Source organism: Equus asinus, chromosome 1 (genome assembly GCF_041296235.1).
Source record: "Equus asinus isolate D_3611 breed Donkey chromosome 1, EquAss-T2T_v2, whole genome shotgun sequence".
Taxonomy (NCBI): domain Eukaryota; kingdom Metazoa; phylum Chordata; class Mammalia; order Perissodactyla; family Equidae; genus Equus; species Equus asinus.
In genome coordinates, this window is record NC_091790.1 from 48,885,126 (window position 1) to 48,894,613 (window position 9,488).

Sequence of the window (9,488 nt, forward strand, 5' to 3'; positions counted from 1 at the left end):
AGCCATCCCATTACTGGGTATCTATCCTAAGAACCTGATATCAGATATCTCAAGAGTCCGTTGCACCCCTATGTTCATCGCAGCATTATTTACAATAGCCAAAACGTGGAACCAGCCTACGTGCCCAGAAACTGATGATTGGACAAAGAAGATGTGGTATATATACACAACGGAATACTACTCAGCCATAAAAAAAGACGACATTGGCCCATTCACAACAATGTGGATGGACCTCGAGGGCATTATGTTAAGCGAAATAAGTCAGTCAGAGAAAGACAGACTCTATATGGCTCCACTCATAGGTGGAAATTAGTATATTGAGAAGGAGATCTGATCGGTGGGTACCAGGGAAAAGGGGGGGTGGGGGGAGGGCCCGGAGGGGGAAGTGGTGTTCCCACAACATGACTAACAAAAATGTACAACTGAAATTTCACAAGCTTGTAATCCATCATAACATTAATAAACAAACAAACAAAAAAAAGATGCTTTGGGGCCCATCTGCCCCTATGGAAAGAACGCAGCACTTTGTGCCTTGCAGCTCTAGGGCAATGTAGCACACCCAGAGCAGAAGTTCTACTTCAGCCAGATCAGGCCCGCAAAGAAACTGCGTTTCACAGGCCTTTGTAAGAGATGTTCCCGGTAGGCTGTTAGAGCACTGTGCAGAGCGAGTTGTTTCTTAGCTTCCCAACGAGCTGGAAGCAAGATGCTTTAGGGGCCATCTGCCCTTAAGGAAAGAAGGCAGCACTTTGTGCCTTGCAGCTCTAGGGCAAAGTAGCACACCCAGAGCAGAAGTTCTACTTGAGCCAGATCAGGCCTGCAAAGAAACTGCGTTTCACAGGCCTTTGTAAGAGATGTTCCCGGTAGGCTGTTAGAGCACTGTGCAGAGCGAGTTGTTTCTTAGCTTCCCAGAGAGCTGGAAGCAAGATGCTTTGGGGCCCGTTAATTTTATACCCTGCTACTTTGCTGTAGTTGTTGATTATTTCTAATAGTTTTTCTGTGGATTCTTTGGGGTTTTCTATGTATAAGATCATGTCGTCTGCAAACAACGCGAGTTTTACTTCTTCGTTACCCATTTGGATTCCTTTTATTTTTTTTTCCTGCCGAATTGCTCTGGCCAGCACCTCCAGTACTATGTTGAATAGGAGTGGTGAAAGTGGGCACCCTTGTCTTGTTCCTGTCCTCAGAGGGATGGCTTTCAGCTTTTGTCCATTGAGTATGATGTTGGCTGTGGGTCTATCATATATGGCCTTTATTATGTTGAGGTACTTTCCTTCTATACCCATTTTACTGAGGGTTGTTATCATAAATGGGTGTTGGATCTTGTCGAATGCTTTCTCTGCGTCTATTGAGATGATCATGTGGTTTTTGTTTTTCATTTTGTTGATGTAGTGTATCACGTTGATTGACTTGCGGGTGTTGAACCATCCCTGTGTCCCTGGTATAAATCCCACTTGATCATGGTGTATAATCTTTTTGATGTATTGCTGTAATCGGTTTGCCAAAATTTGGTTGAGGATTTTTGCATCTATGTTCATCAGTGATATCGGCCTGTAGTTCTCCTTCTTTGTGTTGTCCTTGTCAGGTTTGGGGATCAGAGTGATGTTGGCTTCATAGAATGTGTTAGGGAGTTCTCCATCTTTCTCAATTTTCTGGAACAGTTTGAGGAGAATAGGTACAAAGAACTCACACTGCTTAACAACAAAAAAACAAACAACCCGATCAAAAAATGGGCAGAGGACATGAACAGACATTTCTCCAAAGAAGATATGAATATGGCCAATAGGCACATGAAAAGATGTTCATCATCGCTAATCATCAGGGAAATGCAAATCAAAACTACACTAAGATATCACCTTACCCCCGTTAGATTGGCAAAAACATCCAAAACCAAGAACGACGAATGTTGGAGAGGTTGTGGAGAAAGAGGAACCCTCATACACTGTTGGTGGGAATGCAAACTGGTACAGCCACTATGGAAAACAGTATGGAGATTTCTCAAAAAGTTAAAAATAGAAATACCCTATGACCCAGCCATCCCATTACTGGGTATCTATCCTAAGAACCTGATATCAGATATCTCAAGAGTCCGTTGCACCCCTATGTTCATCGCAGCATTATTTACAATAGCCAAGACGTGGAACCAGCCTACATGCCCAGAAACTGATGATTGGATAAAGAAGATGTGGTATATATACACAACGGAATACTACTCAGCCATAAAAAAAGACGACATTGGCCCATTCACAACAATGTGGATGGACCTCGAGGGCATTATGTTAAGCGAAATAAGTCAGTCAGAGAAAGACAGACTCTATATGACTCCACTCATAGGTGGAAATTAGTATATTGAGAAGGAGATCTGATCGGTGGGTACCAGGGAAAAGGGGGGTTGGGGGGAGGGCCCGGAGGGGGAAGTGGTGTTCCCACAACATGACTAACAAAAATGTACAACTGAAATTTCACAAGCTTGTAATCCATCATAACATTAATAAACAAACAAACAAAAAAAAGATGCTTTGGGGCCCATCTGCCCCTATGGAAAGAACGCAGCACTTTGTGCCTTGCAGCTCTAGGGCAATGTAGCACACCCAGAGCAGAAGTTCGACTTCAGCCAGATCAGGCCCGCAAAGAAACTGCGTTTCACAGGCCTTTGTAAGAGATGTTCCCGGTAGGCTGTTAGAGCACTGTGCAGAGCGAGTTGTTTCTTAGCTTCCCAACGAGCTGGAAGCAAGATGCTTTAGGGGCCATCTGCCCTTAAGGAAAGAAGGCAGCACTTTGTGCCTTGCAGCTCTAGGGCAAAGTAGCACACCCAGAGCAGAAGTTCTACTTGAGCCAGATCAGGCCTGCAAAGAAACTGCGTTTCACAGGCCTTTGTAAGAGATGTTCCCGGTAGGCTGTTAGAGCACTGTGCAGAGCGAGTTGTTTCTTAGCTTCCCAGAGAGCTGGAAGCAAGATGCTTTGGGGCCCGTTAATTTTATACCCTGCTACTTTGCTGTAGTTGTTGATTATTTCTAATAGTTTTTCTGTGGATTCTTTGGGGTTTTCTATGTATAAGATCATGTCGTCTGCAAACAACGCGAGTTTTACTTCTTCGTTACCCATTTGGATTCCTTTTATTTTTATTTCCTGCCGAATTGCTCTGGCCAGCACCTCCAGTACTATGTTGAATAGGAGTGGTGAAAGTGGGCACCCTTGTCTTGTTCCTGTCCTCAGAGGGATGGCTTTCAGCTTTTGTCCATTGAGTATGATGTTGGCTGTGGGTCTATCATATATGGCCTTTATTATGTTGAGGTACTTTCCTTCTATACCCATTTTACTGAGGGTTGTTATCATAAATGGGTGTTGGATCTTGTCGAATGCTTTCTCTGCGTCTATTGAGATGATCATGTGGTTTTTGTTTTTCATTTTGTTGATGTAGTGTATCACGTTGATTGACTTGCGGGTGTTGAACCATCCCTGTGTCCCTGGTATAAATCCCACTTGATCATGGTGTATAATCTTTTTGATGTATTGCTGTAATCGGTTTGCCAAAATTTTGTTGAGGATTTTTGCATCTATGTTCATCAGTGATATCGGCCTGTAGTTCTCCTTCTTTGTGTTGTCCTTGTCAGGTTTGGGGATCAGAGTGATGTTGGCTTCATAGAATGTGTTAGGGAGTTCTCCATCTTTCTCAATTTTCTGGAACAGTTTGAGGAGAATAGGTACAAAGAACTCACACTGCTTAACAACAAAAAAACAAACAACCCGATCAAAAAATGGACAGAGGACATGAACAGACATTTCTCCAAAGAAGATATGAATATGGCCAATACGCACATGAAAAGATGTTCATCATCGCTAATCATCAGGGAAATGCAAATCAAAACTACACTAAGATATGACCTTACCCCCGTTAGATTGGCAAAAACATCCAAAACCAAGAACGACGAATGTTGGAGAGGTTGTGGAGAAAGAGGAACCCTCATACACTGTTGGTGGGAATGCAAACTGGTACAGCCACTATGGAAAACAGTATGGAGATTTCTCAAAAAGTTAAAAATAGAAATACCCTATGACCCAGCCATCCCATTACTGGGTATCTATCCTAAGAACCTGATATCAGATATCTCAAGAGTCCGTTGCACCCCTATGTTCATCGCAGCATTATTTACAATAGCCAAAACGTGGAACCAGCCTACGTGCCCAGAAACTGATGATTGGACAAAGAAGATGTGGTATATATACACAACGGAATACTACTCAGCCATAAAAAAAGACGACATTGGCCCATTCACAACAATGTGGATGGACCTCGAGGGCATTATGTTAAGCGAAATAAGTCAGTCAGAGAAAGACAGACTCTATATGACTCCACTCATAGGTGGAAATTAGTATATTGAGAAGGAGATCTGATCGGTGGGTACCAGGGAAAAGGGGGTGTGGGGGGAGGGCCCGGAGGGGGAAGTGGTGTTCCCACAACATGACTAACAAAAATGTACAACTGAAATTTCACAAGCTTGTAATCCATCATAACATTAATAAACAAACAAAAAAAAAAAAGATGCTTTGGGGCCCATCTGCCCCTATGGAAAGAACGCAGCACTTTGTGCCTTGCAGCTCTAGGGCAATGTAGCACACCCAGAGCAGAAGTTCTACTTCAGCCAGATCAGGCCCGCAAAGAAACCGCGTTTCACAGGCCTTTGTAAGAGATGTTCCCGGTAGGCTGTTAGAGCACTGTGCAGAGCGAGTTGTTTCTTAGCTTCCCAACGAGCTGGAAGCAAGATGCTTTAGGGGCCATCTGCCCTTAAGGAAAGAAGGCAGCACTTTGTGCCTTGCAGCTCTAGGGCAAAGTAGCACACCCAGAGCAGAAGTTCTACTTGAGCCAGATCAGGCCTGCAAAGAAACTGCGTTTCACAGGCCTTTGTAAGAGATGTTCCCGGTAGGCTGTTAGAGCACTGTGCAGAGCGAGTTGTTTCTTAGCTTCCCAGAGAGCTGGAAGCAAGATGCTTTGGGGCCCGTTAATTTTATACCCTGCTACTTTGCTGTAGTTGTTGATTATTTCTAATAGTTTTTCTGTGGATTCTTTGGGGTTTTCTATGTATAAGATCATGTCGTCTGCAAACAACGCGAGTTTTACTTCTTCGTTACCCATTTGGATTCCTTTTGTTTTTTTTTCCTGCCGAATTGCTCTGGCCAGCACCTCCAGTACTATGTTGAATAGGAGTGGTGAAAGTGGGAACCCTTGTCTTGTTCCTGTCCTCAGAGGGATGGCTTTCAGCTTTTGTCCATTGAGTATGATGTTGGCTGTGGGTCTATCATATATGGCCTTTATTATGTTGAGGTACTTTCCTTCTATACCCATTTTACTGAGGGTTGTTATCATAAATGGGTGTTGGATCTTGTCGAATGCTTTCTCTGCGTCTATTGAGATGATCATGTGGTTTTTGTTTTTCATTTTGTTGATGTAGTGTATCACGTTGATTGACTTGCGGGTGTTGAACCATCCCTGTGTCCCTGGTATAAATCCCACTTGATCATGGTGTATAATCTTTTTGATGTATTGCTGTAATCGGTTTGCCAAAATTTTGTTGAGGATTTTTGCATCTATGTTCATCAGTGATATCGGCCTGTAGTTCTCCTTCTTTGTGTTGTCCTTGTCAGGTTTGGGGATCAGAGTGATGTTGGCTTCATAGAATGTGTTAGGGAGTTCTCCATCTTTCTCAATTTTCTGGAACAGTTTGAGGAGAATAGGTACAAAGAACTCACACTGCTTAACAACAAAAAAACAAACAACCCGATCAAAAAATGGGCAGAGGACATGAACAGACATTTCTCAAAAGAAGATATGAATATGGCCAATAGACACATGAAAAGATGTTCATCATCGCTAATCATCAGGGAAATGCAAATCAAAACTACACTAAGATATCACCTTACCCCCGTTAGATTGGCAAAAACATCCAAAACCAAGAACGACAAATGTTGGAGAGGTTGTGGAGAAAGAGGAACCCTCATACACTGTTGGTGGGAATGCAAACTGGTACAGCCACTATGGAAAACAGTATGGAGATTTCTCAAAAAGTTAAAAATAGAAATACCCTATGACCCAGCCATCCCATTACTGGGTATCTATCCTAAGAACCTGATATCAGATATCTCAAGAGTCCGTTGCACCCCTATGTTCATCGCAGCATTATTTACAATAGCCAAGACGTGGAACCAGCCTACGTGCCCAGAAACTGATGATTGGATAAAGAAGATGTGGTATATATACACAACGGAATACTACTCAGCCATAAAAAAAGACGAGATTGGCCCATTCACAACAATGTGGATGGACCTCGAGGGCATTATGTTAAGCGAAATAAGTCAGTCAGAGAAAGACAGACTCTATATGACTCCACTCACAGGTGGAAATTAGTATATTGAGAAGGAGATCTGATCGGTGGGTACCAGGGAAAAGGGGGGGTGGGGGGAGGGCACGGAGGGGGAAGTGGTGTTCCCACAACATGACTAACAAAAATGTACAACTGAAATTTCACAAGCTTGTAATCCATCATAACATTAATAAACAAACAAAAAAAAAAGATGCTTTGGGGCCCATCTGCCCCTATGGAAAGAACGCAGCACTTTGTGCCTTGCAGCTCTAGGCCAATGTAGCACACCCAGAGCAGAAGTTCTACTTCAGCCAGATCAGGCCCGCAAAGAAACTGCGTTTCGCAGGCCTTTGTAAGAGATGTTCCCGGTAGGCTGTTAGAGCACTGTGCCGAGCGAGTTGTTTCTTAGCTTCCCAACGAGCTGGAAGCAAGATGCTTTAGGGGCCATCTGCCCTTAAGGAAAGAAGGCAGCACTTTGTGCCTTGCAGCTCTAGGGCAAAGTAGCACACCCAGAGCAGAAGTTCTACTTCAGCCAGATGAGGCCCGCAAAGAAACTGCGTTTCACAGGCCTTTGTAAGAGATGTTCCCGGTAGGCTGTTAGAGCACTGTGCAGAGCGAGTTGTTTCTTAGCTTCCCAAAGAGCTGGAAGCAAGATGCTTTGGGGCCCTACTCACCCTTTGGAAAGAAGGCAGCACTTTGTGCCTTACAGCTCTAGGGCCATGTAGCACACCCAGAGCAGAAGTTCTTCTTCAGCCAGATCAGGCCTGCAAAGAAACTGCGTTTCACAGGCCTTTGTAAGAGATGTTCCCTGTAGGCTGTTAGAGCACTGTGCAGAGCGAGTTCTTTCTTAGCTTCCCAAAGACCTGGAAGCCAGATGCTTTGGGGGCCATCTGCCGTTAAGTAAAGAAGGCAGCACTTTGTGCCTTTCAGCTCTAGGGCAATGCAGCACACCCCGAGCAGAAGTTGTACTTCAGCCAGATCAGGCCTGCAAAGAAACTGCGTTTCACAGGCCTTTGTAAGAGATATTCCCGGTAGGCTGTTAGAGCACTGTGCAGAGCGAGTTGTTTCTTAGCTTCCCAGAGAGCTGGAAGCAAGATGCTTTGGGGCCCGTTAATTTTATACCCTGCTACTTTGCTGTAGTTGTTGATTATTTCTAATAGTTTTTCTGTGGATTCTTTGGGGTTTTCTATGTATAAGATCATGTCGTCTGCAAACAACGCGAGTTTTACTTCTTCGTTACCCATTTGGATTCCTTTTATTTTTTTTTCCTGCCGAATTGCTCTGGCCAGCACCTCCAGTACTATGTTGAATAGGAGTGGTGAAAGTGGGCACCCTTGTCTTGTTCCTGTCCTCAGAGGGATGGCTTTCAGCTTTTGTCCATTGAGTATGATGTTGGCTGTGGGTCTATCATATATGGCCTTTATTATGTTGAGGTACTTTCCTTCTATACCCATTTTACTGAGGGTTGTTATCATAAATGGGTGTTGGATCTTGTCGAATGCTTTCTCTGCGTCTATTGAGATGATCATGTGGTTTTTGTTTTTCATTTTGTTGATGTAGTGTATCACGTTGATTGACTTGCGGGTGTTGAACCATCCCTGTGTCCCTGGTATAAATCCCACTTGATCATGGTGTATAATCTTTTTGATGTATTGCTGTAATCGGTTTGCCAAAATTTGGTTGAGGATTTTTGCATCTATGTTCATCAGTGATATCGGCCTGTAGTTCTCCTTCTTTGTGTTGTCCTTGTCAGGTTTGGGGATCAGAGTGATGTTGGCTTCATAGAATGTGTTAGGGAGTTCTCCATCTTTCTCAATTTTCTGGAACAGTTTGAGGAGAATAGGTACAAAGAACTCACACTGCTTAACAACAAAAAAACAAACAACCCGATCAAAAAATGGGCAGAGGACATGAACAGACATTTCTCCAAAGAAGATAAGAATATGGCCAATAGACACATGAAAAGATGTTCATCATCGCTAATCATCAGGGAAATGCAAATCAAAACTACACTAAGATATCACCTTACCCCCGTTAGATTGGCAAAAACATCCAAAACCAAGAACGACAAATGTTGGAGAGGTTGTGGAGAAAGAGGAACCCTCATACACTGTTGGTGGGAATGCAAACTGGTACAGCCACTATGGAAAACAGTATGGAGATTTCTCAAAAAGTTAAAAATAGAAATACCCTATGACCCAGCCATCCCATTACTGGGTATCTATCCTAAGAACCTGATATCAGATATCTCAAGAGTCCGTTGCACCCCTATGTTCATCGCAGCATTATTTACAATAGCCAAGACGTGGAACCAGCCTACATGCCCAGAAACTGATGATTGGATAAAGAAGATGTGGTATATATACACAACGGAATACTACTCAGCCATAAAAAAAGACGACATTGGCCCATTCACAACAATGTGGATGGACCTCGAGGGCATTATGTTAAGCGAAATAAGTCAGTCAGAGAAAGACAGACTCTATATGACTCCACTCATAGGTGGAAATTAGTATATTGAGAAGGAGATCTGATCGGTGGTTACCAGGGAAAAGGGGGGGTGGGGGGAGGGCACGGAGGGGGAAGTGGTGTTCCCACAACATGACTAACAAAAATGTACAACTGAAATTTCACAAGCTTGTAATCCATCATAACATTAATGAACAAACAAAAAAAAAAAAGATGCTTTGGGGCCCATCTGCCCCTATGGAAAGAACGCAGCACTTTGTGCCTTGCAGCTCTAGGGCAATGTAGCACACCCAGAGCAGAAGTTCTACTTCAGCCAGATCAGGCCCGCAAAGAAACTGCGTTTCACAGGCCTTTGTAAGAGATGTTCCCGGTAGGCTGTTAGAGCACTGTGCAGAGCGAGTTGTTTCTTAGCTTCCCAACGAGCTGGAAGCAAGATGCTTTAGGGGCCATCTGCCATTAAGGAAAGAAGGCAGCACTTTGTGCCTTGCAGCTCTAGGGCAAAGTAGCATACCCAGAGCAGAAGTTCTACTTCAGCCAGATCAGGCCTGCAAAGAAACTGCGTTTCACAGGCCTTTGTAAGAGATGTTCCCGGTAGGCTGTTAGAGCACTGTGCAGAGCGAGTTGTTTCTTAGCTTCCCAAAGAGCTGGAAGCAAGATGCTTTG